At 41.3% G+C, this 13,648-nt stretch overlaps 1 protein-coding gene across 3 annotated transcripts in view; it reads right to left on the bottom strand.

The window, feature by feature from the left end:
• mindy1 (MINDY lysine 48 deubiquitinase 1) overlaps nt 1-12,351 on the bottom strand; it is a 56,572-nt gene extending 44,221 nt beyond the window's left edge. For 2 of the 3 annotated variants that reach the window (XM_033637338.2, XM_078176078.1), the window contains exon 1: nt 12,087-12,311. The gene's annotated coding sequence lies outside the window, so the exon portion shown is untranslated. Of the gene's footprint in view, nt 1-12,086 lie in introns of all 3 variants that reach the window. The other variant, XM_033637337.2, reaches the window with a different exon arrangement.
• Nucleotides 12,352-13,648: the final 1,297 nt, after the last annotated feature.

The raw sequence follows: 13,648 nt of genomic DNA, 5'->3' as shown, positions 1-13,648 counted from the left end.
TTGCACGGTATACTGGTACCAATGTTAGACCGCGGCACTAAAACTCCACAGTACATATCAGTGTTTCCGCTACATTCATTTAGCAGCGGCGTGTTGCCGCTGCTAAATTATTGCCGCCGCTGCTGCTCCTTCAAAACATTTTTGCAAATGCACCACCACTCTGAGACATCTGTGCACTTGCACAGCGCAGCAGCCAGTATAGTGAGGAGAGCAGCGGTGAGGGCAGTTGGGAGTGGGGGAAGGCTCCTATTTAGGGATGCACCGAATATATTCAGCCGAATATTGCAAAAAAAAAAAAAAAAAAAACATTCGGTATTCGGTGGAATAAGTGAAAAGCAAGGCCGAATAATAGTGGCGTGTTTTGATAACGCAATCAAACAGCATGTGGTGATGGACAGAGTAAAATGTCGGCAGTGTGGCGATAAACAGTAATGGCGAATCCCGCCGGTTGTGGGTTGAACGGGGGTCACAAACACGGACAGGAATACGTATTCCTGTCAAATATGGCGGCGCATTATAACGGCTTACCGGCGAAGAAGTCTGGCTCCAGGTGAATAACTTGTTGTCATGACTGCCCAAAAGTACCTGAACAGCTGAGCCATGGGGGCACACAGTATGTGGTGTATCAGAGGAGAAACTTTAGGAACTGTTCTTTACTTATGAAGGGACTGTTGTCAGGGGAGGAGGGTGGCTGGTTGATTTTTATTTTATTTATTTATTTTATTTTGATCCCCCCTAAGTCACTTATTGATGCTGTTTTTGAAGTATGAATAAGTCAATAAGTAATTTATTCCACTGAAATATCATTGATGTATTATAGAAAAGTGATTTATCTTTTTATAAATGACAAAAGGCACATCTGCCTCATTTTTGCTGTGGTATAGTGATACTACTCAGAACTGTGATACTGTCACTGGTATCGTACTGTGGGTCCCAATTTTGGTACCGTGACAACACTATCTCAAACACACAGACTCTGTGTCTCTGTCTCTGTCTCTGTCTTTCTCTCTCTCTCCTAATATGAGATAAAAGAACAACTGAACCTCATTTACCTTAGTGAAAAGGTATTCATTTGAATGGAACCATAAGCCAAAATTCTTTAAACTTATTTTTTTGTTACTATGGAATGCACTTTTTCAGTTTGTTTACATAGACAAGTCTAACTTGTTCAGTGCAATCACTTTCTATATATATTTATTTTTTTGAACTTCTGGAATGAACTTTTTCAGTTTGTAATCCCGATGCATGTATTTGCATCAGTTCAAGGGGCCTTATTTTTATATCAAATAGTTTTTTGTTTGATATCTGTTCGAAAATGTTTGAGATGCTTGCCAATAGTTTTTCATTGGAAAAAATAAATATCTCTTCATTTAAAGAGTAAAACTGTTTTGGTTTTGTTCATAGTATTGATGTCATGATCTTAGGTATATATATATATATATATATATATATATATATATATATATATATATATATATCCTTCATTCATCTTCTTCTAACCGCTTCATCCTCTTGAGGGTCGCGGGGGGGCTGGAGCCTATCCCAGCTGACATCGGGCGAGAGGCAGGGTACACCCTGTACAGGTCGCCAGTCTATCGCAGGGCTGACACATAGAGACAAACAACCATTCATGCTCACATTCACACCTACAGACAATTTAGAGTTATCAATTAACCTAGTCCCCAATCTGCATGTCTTTGGACTGTGGGAGGAAGCCAGAGTGCCCGGAGAGAACCCACGCTGACACGGGGAGAACAAGCCCACCACTGTGCCGCCCTCACATATATATATATATATATATATATATGTATGTATGTATGTATGTACGTGTGTGTGTGTGTGTGTTATCGGTTGTCGGTATCGGCCTTTAGGAGCTGAAAGTTATCGGTTATCGGTCTCGATTTAAAAGAAAAGTTATCGTGCATCCCTAAGTTAAATTCCATTGAAAACTTTTTCATCCAAGCACTACTTGGGTCACCACTCCCTTTCCCCCGAGACAGTTCAATCAATAACCCAGTTATCAAGCACACTGTGAGAGTATGGGCTCAGATTAGGAGATATTTTGGTTTTCTTCATTTTTCTCACTCTAGTCCTATTGTTAAAAACCAGTTTGAACACACACCTGATATGAACATTGTGGATGATATTCTTTGCTTAAACCTGTCACACAAACATTTAATATCCACTACCTATGACAGGTTAGCGGAGATCAGACAGCCCCCTCTTGATGAAATCAAACATGCCTGGGAATAAGATTTAAACACTTCATTGTCAGACAGTGTATGGGACTCTTTCCTCAACCTAGTTAATCTATCATCTCTCTGTGCCCGCCACTGTCTATTACAGTTTAAGAGCCCATTGGTCGAAAGTCAGACTCTCATGCATTTACCCAGATGTGAATCCTAGCTGTGACACATGTTCAAGAGGCTAGGCTTTTCTTATACACATGTATTGGACTTGTCCAAGCCTTGAAAAATACTGGAAGGATGTTTTCCAATCCGTATCCTCTATCCTCAACTTTGACATGTAACCCAACCCCCTGGTTGCTCTCTTTGGCACCACCAGAGATCAGCGTTTCCCATGTTTTCCATTTTATTTTCTATATAGTGCCAGATCATAGCAGAAGTAAGGTTACCTTTCCTATAGAACAGGTCTATACCTTGTCCTTTTATTAAACAAACTAAATAACCTTATGTTATTTAATATTTACACAACGGCATGTCATTTCTGTCTCTACATGGTCGTACATTTACAATTCTTCTCTGTTCTCTGAATCGTGGATGGCGGAGTTCCGCCCTGATGCGCACACATACACATAGACACATGCACGCGCGCGCGCACACACACACACACACAGAGTCCAAGATAATTATAACGGAGCCCGGCCCGAACCCACAGCATGGCACTGTGCACAGTCAATGGAGCAGAGTCCGTGTTGCGTTCAAGAGTTGTCACGTAAATAACAAATTCCAGCACTTGAATAGGCCATAGCACAACATAGCAGCGTGTCAAGTGGGCCGACCCGCACAAAATTTTTGACTTGTTATCTGTTATACGTTTTTATTTTGAAAGTCTGTGTCACTGTCAAACAGCTGCAGGCAGATGGCAAACAGCCAAGAGAAAGACGATGAGGATAACGTTATTTATACGGGAATAAATCAGCAATAAATCAGCAGTGGGGAAATATTTTGGATTTCAGAGAAAAAGGGGGTAAACAGAGAGCACATGCAGTATGTAAACAATGCTGTTACGAGATAAAACATAATGTAACATTTCCTGCCTTGACAACCATCTCACTTTGTTAACTTTTCATTACATTAACATTAGCTGCTCTGTTTCAACAATGTTTAGCTAAAAAAACGTGCATGCAGGCTGAAATTCAACCTTACTGTTCTGTGGGAACAGTAAGAAAAACAATAACGTTACATGTAATTTGTTAAGCTAAAAGTAGAGGAAAAAAAACGGCTAGCCCCTAGGCTAATTTATGCACTGTAAACATGCTAAAGCTAATAGTGGGTGACTAGCAAAAAACAATTGTTTTATCTATGAACCTTGACAGTAATTATTGAGCTGAATTTGATACTTATGTTAATTGATGTTGTGAATCCATGTTTTATGACTGTTTGGGAGAAGTTTGCCCCCAGGGTTTTAAGCCAGATAGACCTGACATTTTAGGAAAAAGACAATGGTCTGGGTTAAAATGAAAAGATCTCTTTCAGAAAGGTCTTTCTGACAGAAAGTCCTGAAGGTAAACTTCTGCCATGCACTGCTTTATGTGTGTTCGTGGAGTCAGTTTTAAGTAAACTTAACTACACTTACAGTAAGCAGTTACAGTCACTTATGTTTTGTTTTGTTTTCATTTTTTATGGTCAAAAGCAAAAAGAAAGGTGTGGCAGCTTCTTTTGTAACTGATAGTGTTAAATGGGAAGATGATATCATCTCATATCGATCGTGAGCCCCTAAGTTGTATCGAATGGAAATTGTATCGTGACAGACTTTTTAATATCGGCATATATAATATTGTTTTCCAAAGAATCAATGTAACTAGTCCATACCCAGTGAGTGCACAGTTGCCCACGTACAGTTTCACATGGTGTGTGTTTGGGATACAGGTCTCCCAGGACTCCCTGGAAGAAGAGTTACTGTAACTCAATGGGACCCTTCCAAGTTAAATAAAGGTTAAATAAAAAAAACAGAATATCGCAGATTAAATAGTCAACTGAACCCATTAAGAAGAGCAACGTATTCAGACAGAATTTGTGTGAATTTGATGATTTAGGGCTGTAGTCAACCAAAGAAAATCTTGGTCGACTAAAGTCGCACATAATCTTCAACTAATCGATCAGTCATGGGAAAAAAACATCTGCACGTTATTTTTACTTGTGCGGTGGTGTGTCTGTGTCACTCTGCAGTCATACCTCCAAAACGTTAGTCGGCAGTGGAGGACTGTGTTAAGTGCTGCGAAGTTTAGTTCATATCAAACTTTATTTATATAGTTGATTCAAAACATACATTAAACATGGCTTAATAGAGACAATTTCAAACACAAGTATGCAAATTGGCTTCACTATAAATCACAGAACTGACAGACAAACACTTGTCTTTATCTGGACACATTTCCCCCACCAATACAACATGCTAACATTATTAGCACAAGCCTATGGCATTTTACATTGTGTAAATTAGCCTAGCGTCTAGCGCTCTTTTCGTCTTCTCATATAAAGCCAGGGACAACAGCAACATGTAACAAAGGTAACGGCACACTGTTTGGCTCCATTACAACTCACAACATTCACCGACAAAACAACTGTCTTATACTAAACACGTTATCCAAGCAAATACAACATGCTAACGTTATTAGCGCCAGCCTATGGCATTTTACATGGTAAACATTAGCCAAAACTGAGACCCTCGCTCTCCCAAACTGATGCTGAAAGACTGGTTCATGCCTTTGCCAGCTCTCGCATCGACTACTGTAATGCTCTGCTGGCAGGCCTCCCCTCCAAAACCATCCAGAGGTTACAGTATGTCCAGAACAGTGCTGCCCGTGTCCTCACCAAAACCCGGAAAACTCAATGCATCATCCCTGTTCTCCATGCCCTTCACTGGCTGCCAATAAACCAGCAGATAACCACAAGGTTCTCCTGTTAGTCTACAAGGCCATAAACCATTCTGGCCCCGCCTACCTCCAGGACCTCCTCTCCCCTCAATCTACATCCAGGTCACTCAGGTCTAACATCCAAAACCTCCTCACTATTCCATGCACCAGACTGTCTACCATGGGACACCGTGCCTTTTCCTCTATGGGGCCACGCTTGTGGAATAAGCTGCCTGTTTCCGTCAGGACCTCAGACTCCCTTGCCACCTTCAAAACCAGCCTCAAGGCTTACTTATTCCATTCTGCTTTCGGGTAAGGCAGAGTTCCACTCTCTGCCCCTATGTTTTTATTCTAGTTATTTACTTGTTGTTTTGTACTTTTACATATTTGGTTGATTGATTGATTGCCTGTTAGGTTATTTTCGTTGCTACTCATGTGTTTTAATCTTCTTGGATTGTGAAGCACCTTGAGAAGTCATTTGACTTGAAAGTGTGCTATATAAATGTAATTTATTATTATTTTTTTATTATTATTATTATTATTATTATTATTATTATTATTATTATTATTATCATTATCTGTGAAATACAAGTAAATACAAGCTCCGTTTCCACTGAGGGAAATGGTTCCAGCTTTCAGAAACAGACAGGAGGTCTGCGTCACCGCGACGCTGAGCGTGAGAGTGGGCAAGTTCAACTTTCTGTCAATACCCCCATTTTCACAGGTAACTTAGCCTGTCCTCCTGCCGCAGGAAATAATGGATTAATCCTGGAAAGCTGTTGATGTAGCACTTTTCTCCTTATGAAAGTAACACGGCAATTATTCAACCAATGAGAATTTGGTCCGACGAGAGCATAGCGACCAAATAATCGACTAGTCGACCAGGAGACTACAGCCCTAGTACGACTGCTTTATTGAAAATACAGTTGTACCATTGCCAATAGTGGGATACCACTATTGGCATACCACTCTTAACAGTTGTTCTAGAGATGGGTCTGCTGCTAGAACTCTGTGTGGCATTCATCTGGTCTCTGATCTGAGCTGCTGTTAACTTGCCATTTCTGAGGCTGGTGACTCGGATGAACTTATCCTCAGAAGCAGAGGTGACTCTTGGTCTTCCTTTCCTGGGTCGGTCCTCATGTGTGCCAGTTTCGTTGTAGCGCTTGATGGTTTTTGCGACTCCACTTGGGGACACATTTAAAGTTTTTGCAATTTTCCGGACTGACTGACCTTCATTTCTTAAAGTAATGATGGCCACTCGTTTTTCTTTAGTTAGCTGATTGGTTCTTGCCATAATATGAATTTTAACAGTTGTCCAATAGGGCTGTCGGCTGTGTATTAACCTGACTTCTGCACAACACAACTGATGGTCCCAACCCCATTGATAAAGCAAGAAATTCCACTAATTAACCCTGATAAGGCACACCTGTGAAGTGGAAACCATTTCAGGTGACTACCTCTTGAAGCTCATGGAGAGAATGCCAAGAGTGTGCAAAGCAGTAATCAGAGCAAAGGGTGGCTATTTTGAAGAAACTAGAATATAAAACATGTTTTCAGTTATTTCACCTTTTTTTGTTAAGTACATAACTCCACATGTGTTCATTCATAGTTTTGATGCCTTCAGTGAGAATCTACAATGTAAATAGTCATGAAAATAAAGAAAACGCATTGAATGAGAAGGTGTGTCCAAACTTTTGGCCTGTACTGTATGTGGCAGTACACTGTCCATGCTGTATGCTGTTGGGTAGTGTAATCTACAGCAATGTATCAATTTCTTTAAAATCATCTAGTGTGGCTGTCCTGTGAGAACCACGCTTCTCTGAGGAGAAGCCTGTTAACACAGCCTGTTTTCAGCTTTGTGACAATGATTTTTCCAGCTGATCCAAAACGTTTTTTAAAGAGTTTATTTAGCTTAAGGAGGAGAATTTTCTCAACACTAGGGGTGTGCCATATCATCTCATTCACAATATTACAAGTATAATTTTTATTATCACATGAAAAATTCTTATTGTGATACTAGCAATATTTAGACTTGTGACTAGGGTTGGGTACCGTTCATAATTGAACCGATACAGTACCGGTACCGGTATCTGGAATTCGGTACCGGTACCAAACGGTACCTTATTTCAGTACTTTTTAACCCTATGGGCCCTAGGCCTTTTTGGGATATTTTTACTACCTTTACTTTTAAGCTCATATCACAGTCATTATAAAGGCTACATACACATGCTATATCTTGTTGTTGTTTTTTTTCAGGACAATCTGGGCTAACCAGATTTGCCATCATTTCATGTTCTTCTATGTGCCTGTATTTTATATTAATTTTATATCAATGAAAAAACAAATCTGTGTGCCTAAATTCTTACATTTTTACATGTATCTCACCATAGCAAGTTGGAAAATGACATATTCTGCCATATCTGAAGAGGGGAGACTCTCTGGAATCTGGCAATATAAGAACCATGATGGTGGGACATTCTGTCACTTCACAGCTGTCCAAAACATGTGGTTTGTGCCAGGCAGACATGTTTGCCAGTATTTTTTCATTATTGCAAGAAATTCCATTGACTCATTCACAAATCAAAAATGTGTTTTATCTGAAAGAAACATGCAGTATTTACATCTAAGATCATAGAAAAATAGTCAACCAAGTGCAATGATGTCCTCCAAGATAATATTTGTTTTTCAGTTTCAGTTATATATTGGGGAGACATTTTGGGCATTGGTGGGGGGCACGTGTCCCCCTCAATGTATATGGTGACTACGGCCCTGTCAGCATGCATTAGGCTGCAGTTGTCTGGGTGTGCAAAGGTGAAGTGGCTGGTCTTGTCATACAAAGTTTGATACTTGAAAGCTGTACTACAAATGTGGACAGACAGGGAGAAACACATGCAAGCCTAAGACGTGGTAAGATACGATATTCCTCACTATATGAAGTGACTGACAACAAGATCTGTATCATGGATTGTAAAGAAATTCGTCGGGTTTTTATTTTGTAGACAATTGATCTGGATTTATAGCATGATGGGATGACAGCACAATGATGTGTGTGGTCCTGCGCTTTCATGTGATATGCGTGGCATTTCTGTGAGAGCCTGCGTTCGCGAGTAATCCATCCAAAAGTAATGTGTGTGCAAAGCTGTATGAAAGCTCTGTTATACATAATTTTATTGTAATTTTATCAATTTTTTTCGCTGTGAAAACATTGGATTACCAACAAGTGCTTGGCCTTGTCGGAAAGCTACAATTCTGCTGTGTCGGCTGATATGCGTGGCTTCTCGCTATGACACATGGTCCCGGAGAAAATCCACAGAGAAGAACGGGTGTGAATTTGGATTCACTATGCGTTGTTTGGGCCCATAGTCTAAACTTCTCAGTTTCAACATTTTATTGAGAACATTTAGGAACAGTGCTGCACGTTAACTTTTGTCTGCACATTGTTTTTGTCGCCATTGTTGCTGAGTCTGAGGTGCGAGTCATGCGCTCTCACTCCAACGTGAATTGGTACCAAGTACAAAAAGTACCGAGTTTCGATATCCAACCCTACTTGTGACATATTGATGTCATAAGGCCCGTTTCCACCGCAGGAACTTCGGGGTAAATTTACGGGGCCGGGGCCGTTGGTGCGTGTCTCCGCCGCAGGAACCACCCCCGAAGGACAGAGTTCCGGAACTTTTACAGGGGCTAAACAAGTCCCTGCCTCGGAGTAGGTACTCAGAACGGCCCCAAAAAACTCCTGGCTGGGGCTTGGGGATTACTTGGTGCTGATTGGATATACTCAAGGCGGAATGTGACGTCAACAGAAAGCAACAAAATAGCCAGCATTTTTAAAACTCAGCAGACGAGGGTTAGCTCGTTCATAGCTTCCACCGCCACGTAAACAAACTCAATAACCGGTCCGTGAAAAACATGATTGAGCTAGCAAAGCAGTTTTGTGTTGCTATGTGTGGTATTTATTCAGTTTTGGGAAATCACAATGTCTAGAAAGCATCAGCTGACAGGGACAGCTAACAGCAGCAGCAAAGCTAACATCAGGACGTCATCTGTTAAAAGCCTCCCGTTGTCAGACATGATATGAACCTACTTCAGTTAGCTCAATCATGTTGTAACTAAGACATCCGCTGGAGAAAATATTTTTTTCACGGGCCACTTTGTGAGTTTAGTGAGTTATTACAGACACCGCTATCGGCTAACAGCTAACAGCATCCCTACACCACTATGTCGCCCCGGTCAAAATGGTCGCGCAACGATTACATCACATCCAGAGCCCGGTAACTTTATAGGAACCTTCCTCCTACTCTGCTCTCTCAGTGGAGACACGGCGGTTGAGAGAGCCGAGCGAGAGGACATTCCTGTAGTAGTTCCTGCCCCTTAAATAGTACCAGGAACTTCTTCAGTGGAAACGGGCCTATACTGTAATGCACGGCAACAACAAGCATGGCTGAAAGCAAAATTATTAGTGACTCCGCGGTAGTTCCAAAAAGAAGAGTAGCTTCAGTACCATGGAATAAACTGTGGCGTCCTGAATGTTTAATGAACAGTACCGGACTTCTCTTTTAGCGACTTACCAATCAGAGGGAACTCATTCAGCGGCTCCTCTGGCAGCAGCACAGTGTCTCTCCCTCTCCTCTCTCGTCGCGTGCACACAGGTCGTCAAGTGATTAAACCTGTGGTAATGTAAACCTACAAGATGCTCGCGGCTTGACAAAAAACTACATATATGTGAATGTGCAATAGTTATGGTAGCAAAACAGCCTGTCACAGGTTACAGCGTGATGACTAGAGGAGAAATGGCCAAGCATAAAGGTCTAAGTGGACAAAAAACAACTCAATCGTGTATCATGTATACAGTTTTTGTATTTGGGAACTGTTTACATGTGTAATTTGTGGTAGATTTTGTTTTGTTGAACTAAAATTATTGCATACAGAATCTGAATCTCACTCTGAGTTACTGTTGTTTACAAACTAAAGAATTGAGTGATCATTTTTCTTTAGTTTTTACTGAATATTTGAAGCTAAACTGAGAGGTTAACATATAAAACTATATCACTTATTTTGTTGCAACTCTATTTCCTTGAGTCAGCAATAGAATATATTTGTTTTACTAATTTGTCATATTGTCAAGAATATAATCATCGCAAAAATACCCTGAAATATTGTGATATTATTTTAGGGCCATATCGCACACCCCTACTCAACAAACAAGGAACACTTCATCCTTCAGTTTATCACAAATATTCAAGAGCAACACACCTGGAGATAAATGGTTTTCACTGAACAGGAAGGGGATGAAAAACTGTCATCTGAAAAAGCTGTCAGACACATGTAATACAGTAAAAAATACAATATTTACCTCTGAGATGGAGAAGGTGAAAGTTGCGTAAAATAATAACACAAGTACCTTGAATTTATGCTTGAGCACAGTACTTTAGGACATGTACTTTCTTACATTCCACCAGAGATGGGACCAAGTCACACATGTGCAAGTCTCAAGTAAGTCTCAAGTCTTAACCTTCAAGTCTCAAGTAAGTCCCAAGTCATTTTTTCTTGGGCAAGTCAAGTCAAGTCACAGGTTATGTCAAGTCAAGTCAAGTCCTGTAATAGGTCAAGTCAAGTCCAAGTCAAGTCACCTTATTATTGTAATTTTACCTGCAGAATCTGATCTTAATAAAGTGAAAAGACAAGATATAAGTAACTGTCAGAATCACCCATTTAGCTCATTTAACCCTGTGTTGCTCGTTCATAAAACGTACAGCCGGTCTTGTGATGAACCGGTCGGAATGTTCGCTCACGTTTTCTGGGGTTAATGTTAGCAAATAAATTAAAAAACAAGTTCCACCAAACCGACCCACCCACCCACCCCCGTATCGTATCAAGCTAATGTTAGCTAACTACCGACTAACCAGATAATATTAGCTAATTGACAAGCACTTACTGGACAGAATGGCTCTTCAAATGACGAACAAAGTTTGAAGTTGTCGCCTGGCTGTCCGAGATGTTTATGCCGCATGTCTTGCACTGTGCTGTTCGTCTTTTGCCGTAATAATGGTAATTACGAAAGCCGAAGACAATGACTCTCGGTACCCCTCCCGCTGACATGTTGATACCTATCTGATATAAGAGGGCCTGTTTCTCCAATAAACACATAAGGTACGTATAGAGGGCATGACTGATTGACAGGATAGTGATCCAATCATGACAACGCCATTCTCAGCCTGCGCTCCTACCGGGTAATCGACATTATTTTTTAAATTAATTTATTAATTTCATATTCTAACCTACAACATGATGTGAATAACACTCAAGTCATTCAAGTCATCGTGTCTCAAGTCAAGTCAAGTCCCGAGTCTTTAACTTTCAAGTCCGAGTCAAGTCTCAAGTCTTTTATTTTTTGTCAAGTCAAGTCACAAGTCATCAAAACAGCGACTCGAGTCGACTCGAGTCCAAGTCACAATGACTCGAGTCCCCATCTCTGCATTCCACCACTGAGTGTAATCTTTATTATCAGTGAGGACATCAGGACCTACTGCTGTCTTCTGAGCTACAGACTGATGCTGTCAGGTGACCTTGCCCCACCTTATCTCTCTCATCAGGAGTGCAGGACTCCAGTTTATCTGTTAATATGAGAGTACGGGGAGGGAATAAAAGTGTGAAAATGTGTGCGTGAGTTCATCAGACTGTGTGGCTGAGGGGGAGAGGTGTTTGTCAGTAAACAGCACAGGGAGCAGTCAGTGAGGGCGGTCATAAGTCAGCTAAACAACTGCTTAAGTTTCCACTCACTCACATAACAAACCACAAGAGTCACTCTGATTACAGTGATAACTTGATGTTGTAACTGTCTGTACTTCCTGCTAACAACATTAGCATAACAACAGTCCTTCATACCAATATTCACATCTGTTAAAACGTGGCAGAAACACACAGAAACATGCAGACTGTTGGCATTAAGCAGCTTTCTGCTGTGGCACAACTCCCAGAGCTAGCTTACCTGACGCTAGCGCTCCTAGCTAACTTAGCCAAGTTAGCTACTGTTCCACAAAGACACAACTTCGCTCCGAGAAACGATGTTGACCTCCTCCTTCACATCAGAACCAACAGTCGGTTAACTAAGATGAGCTTACCGGCATCGGGTGTGGGTCTGAAATCTGCGCCGATGCTGGCTGCTAGTCGGCATGCTAGCTGTTTACATCCCCTCCGCCAGGCACACGAGAAACCGCGCCCACAACGAGAAAGGATGCAACGTCACATCCTGTCAACTTGAAAAGTCTGGGTCAGCTGTTAGCCACCTCGCTTGTTAACATACATAGAAAATGTACTCTCAGTTATGTTACAGTAAATCTTTATTTTTGCAGTCATGGCGTTCTACAGAGGTTATTGTGGATGTTGTTTGGTGAACAGTAATGGCCAATAAGGTGTGCTGAAATTGACAAGTGATGTGTGTCAGATGAGTGTGCGCATAAATAAAAAGTTCCTTCACAGAAGGAGTGAGTTCCAGTCGCAGACTGATACTCCAGTGTGCGTTTATTCCTCCACAATTTATGATCGGTCTAGCACTAGGTACGCACGCAAGGATCGTTGAGCAGATCATCTCTAGTAGAGATTCTCTACTAACAGGTTATGGGCCCAGAGTTACCTGGAGAGTTTTTCCAGCAATCTACCACCGAGAGAAAATTTGCGATGTACAGCTTGTCCGGTGAATTAGCATGCTAAGCTAGCGCCATGCAAAGACGGGTTGCCGAGTCAAGTGGCCAATGGTCACGGCTAGTATTTGACGGAGATGAAAAGAACTACGAACTGTGGGAGACAAAGTTTCTTCTTCGGTTGCAAGGACTAGAGGTCACCATTTTAATCGAGCCTGCCAAAGGTGAGGAAGACGATGAGAAAAATGCAGAGGCATATGCAGAATTAATTCAGTTTCTGGATACTAAAAGTTTGTCACTCGTAATGAGAGATGCAGTGGACAATGGCCGAGAAGCGCTACAGACTTTGAGAGACTATTATGCTGGAAAGTGGCAATGATTTTGAAGGGACTGCCTGAATCCTTCAAACCATTCGCTGTTCATGTTACTCAGAGTGAGGTGGAAATGTCTTTTGCTGAATTCAAAACCAAACTACGAAGCTATGAGGACACTGGAAAAAATGTGCGCACCGGCGTCAGAGGACAATGTAATGAGGGCGCGAATACAGCCAAATGTGAAACCCACTCCGGCAAGTTCGAGTGATCGTGGGGCCAAAAGTGCAAACGTTTGGTCTCATTCATGAAAAGTGAGTAAATCTGTGTGTAGATATGCACATAAAAGCCTATGCTACTAAAAACCTACTCCAGATTCAGGAACGCCACGCTCGTCAACACGTGTGTATGATCATGAATGCCAATCCATCGTAAAGTGACAGCGCGCTCCTGGTAATCATCAATTAGCATAAATCCCTGCCCATGAATAGCAAATGACCACCACATAAGAAGGTGTAGGTGCATCCAGTTGACCTGTCAGTCATGGCAAAAAAAGAGAGAGAGAAAGAAAAAAGAATTTTTCCGAAGCGGAGATCGAA

Source organism: Epinephelus lanceolatus, chromosome 16, assembly GCF_041903045.1.
Source record: "Epinephelus lanceolatus isolate andai-2023 chromosome 16, ASM4190304v1, whole genome shotgun sequence".
Classification (NCBI taxonomy): Eukaryota; Metazoa; Chordata; class Actinopteri; order Perciformes; family Serranidae; genus Epinephelus; species Epinephelus lanceolatus.
The sequence above is the reverse complement of the archived record's forward strand: the minus strand, read 5'-3'. Positions and strand labels throughout refer to the sequence as shown.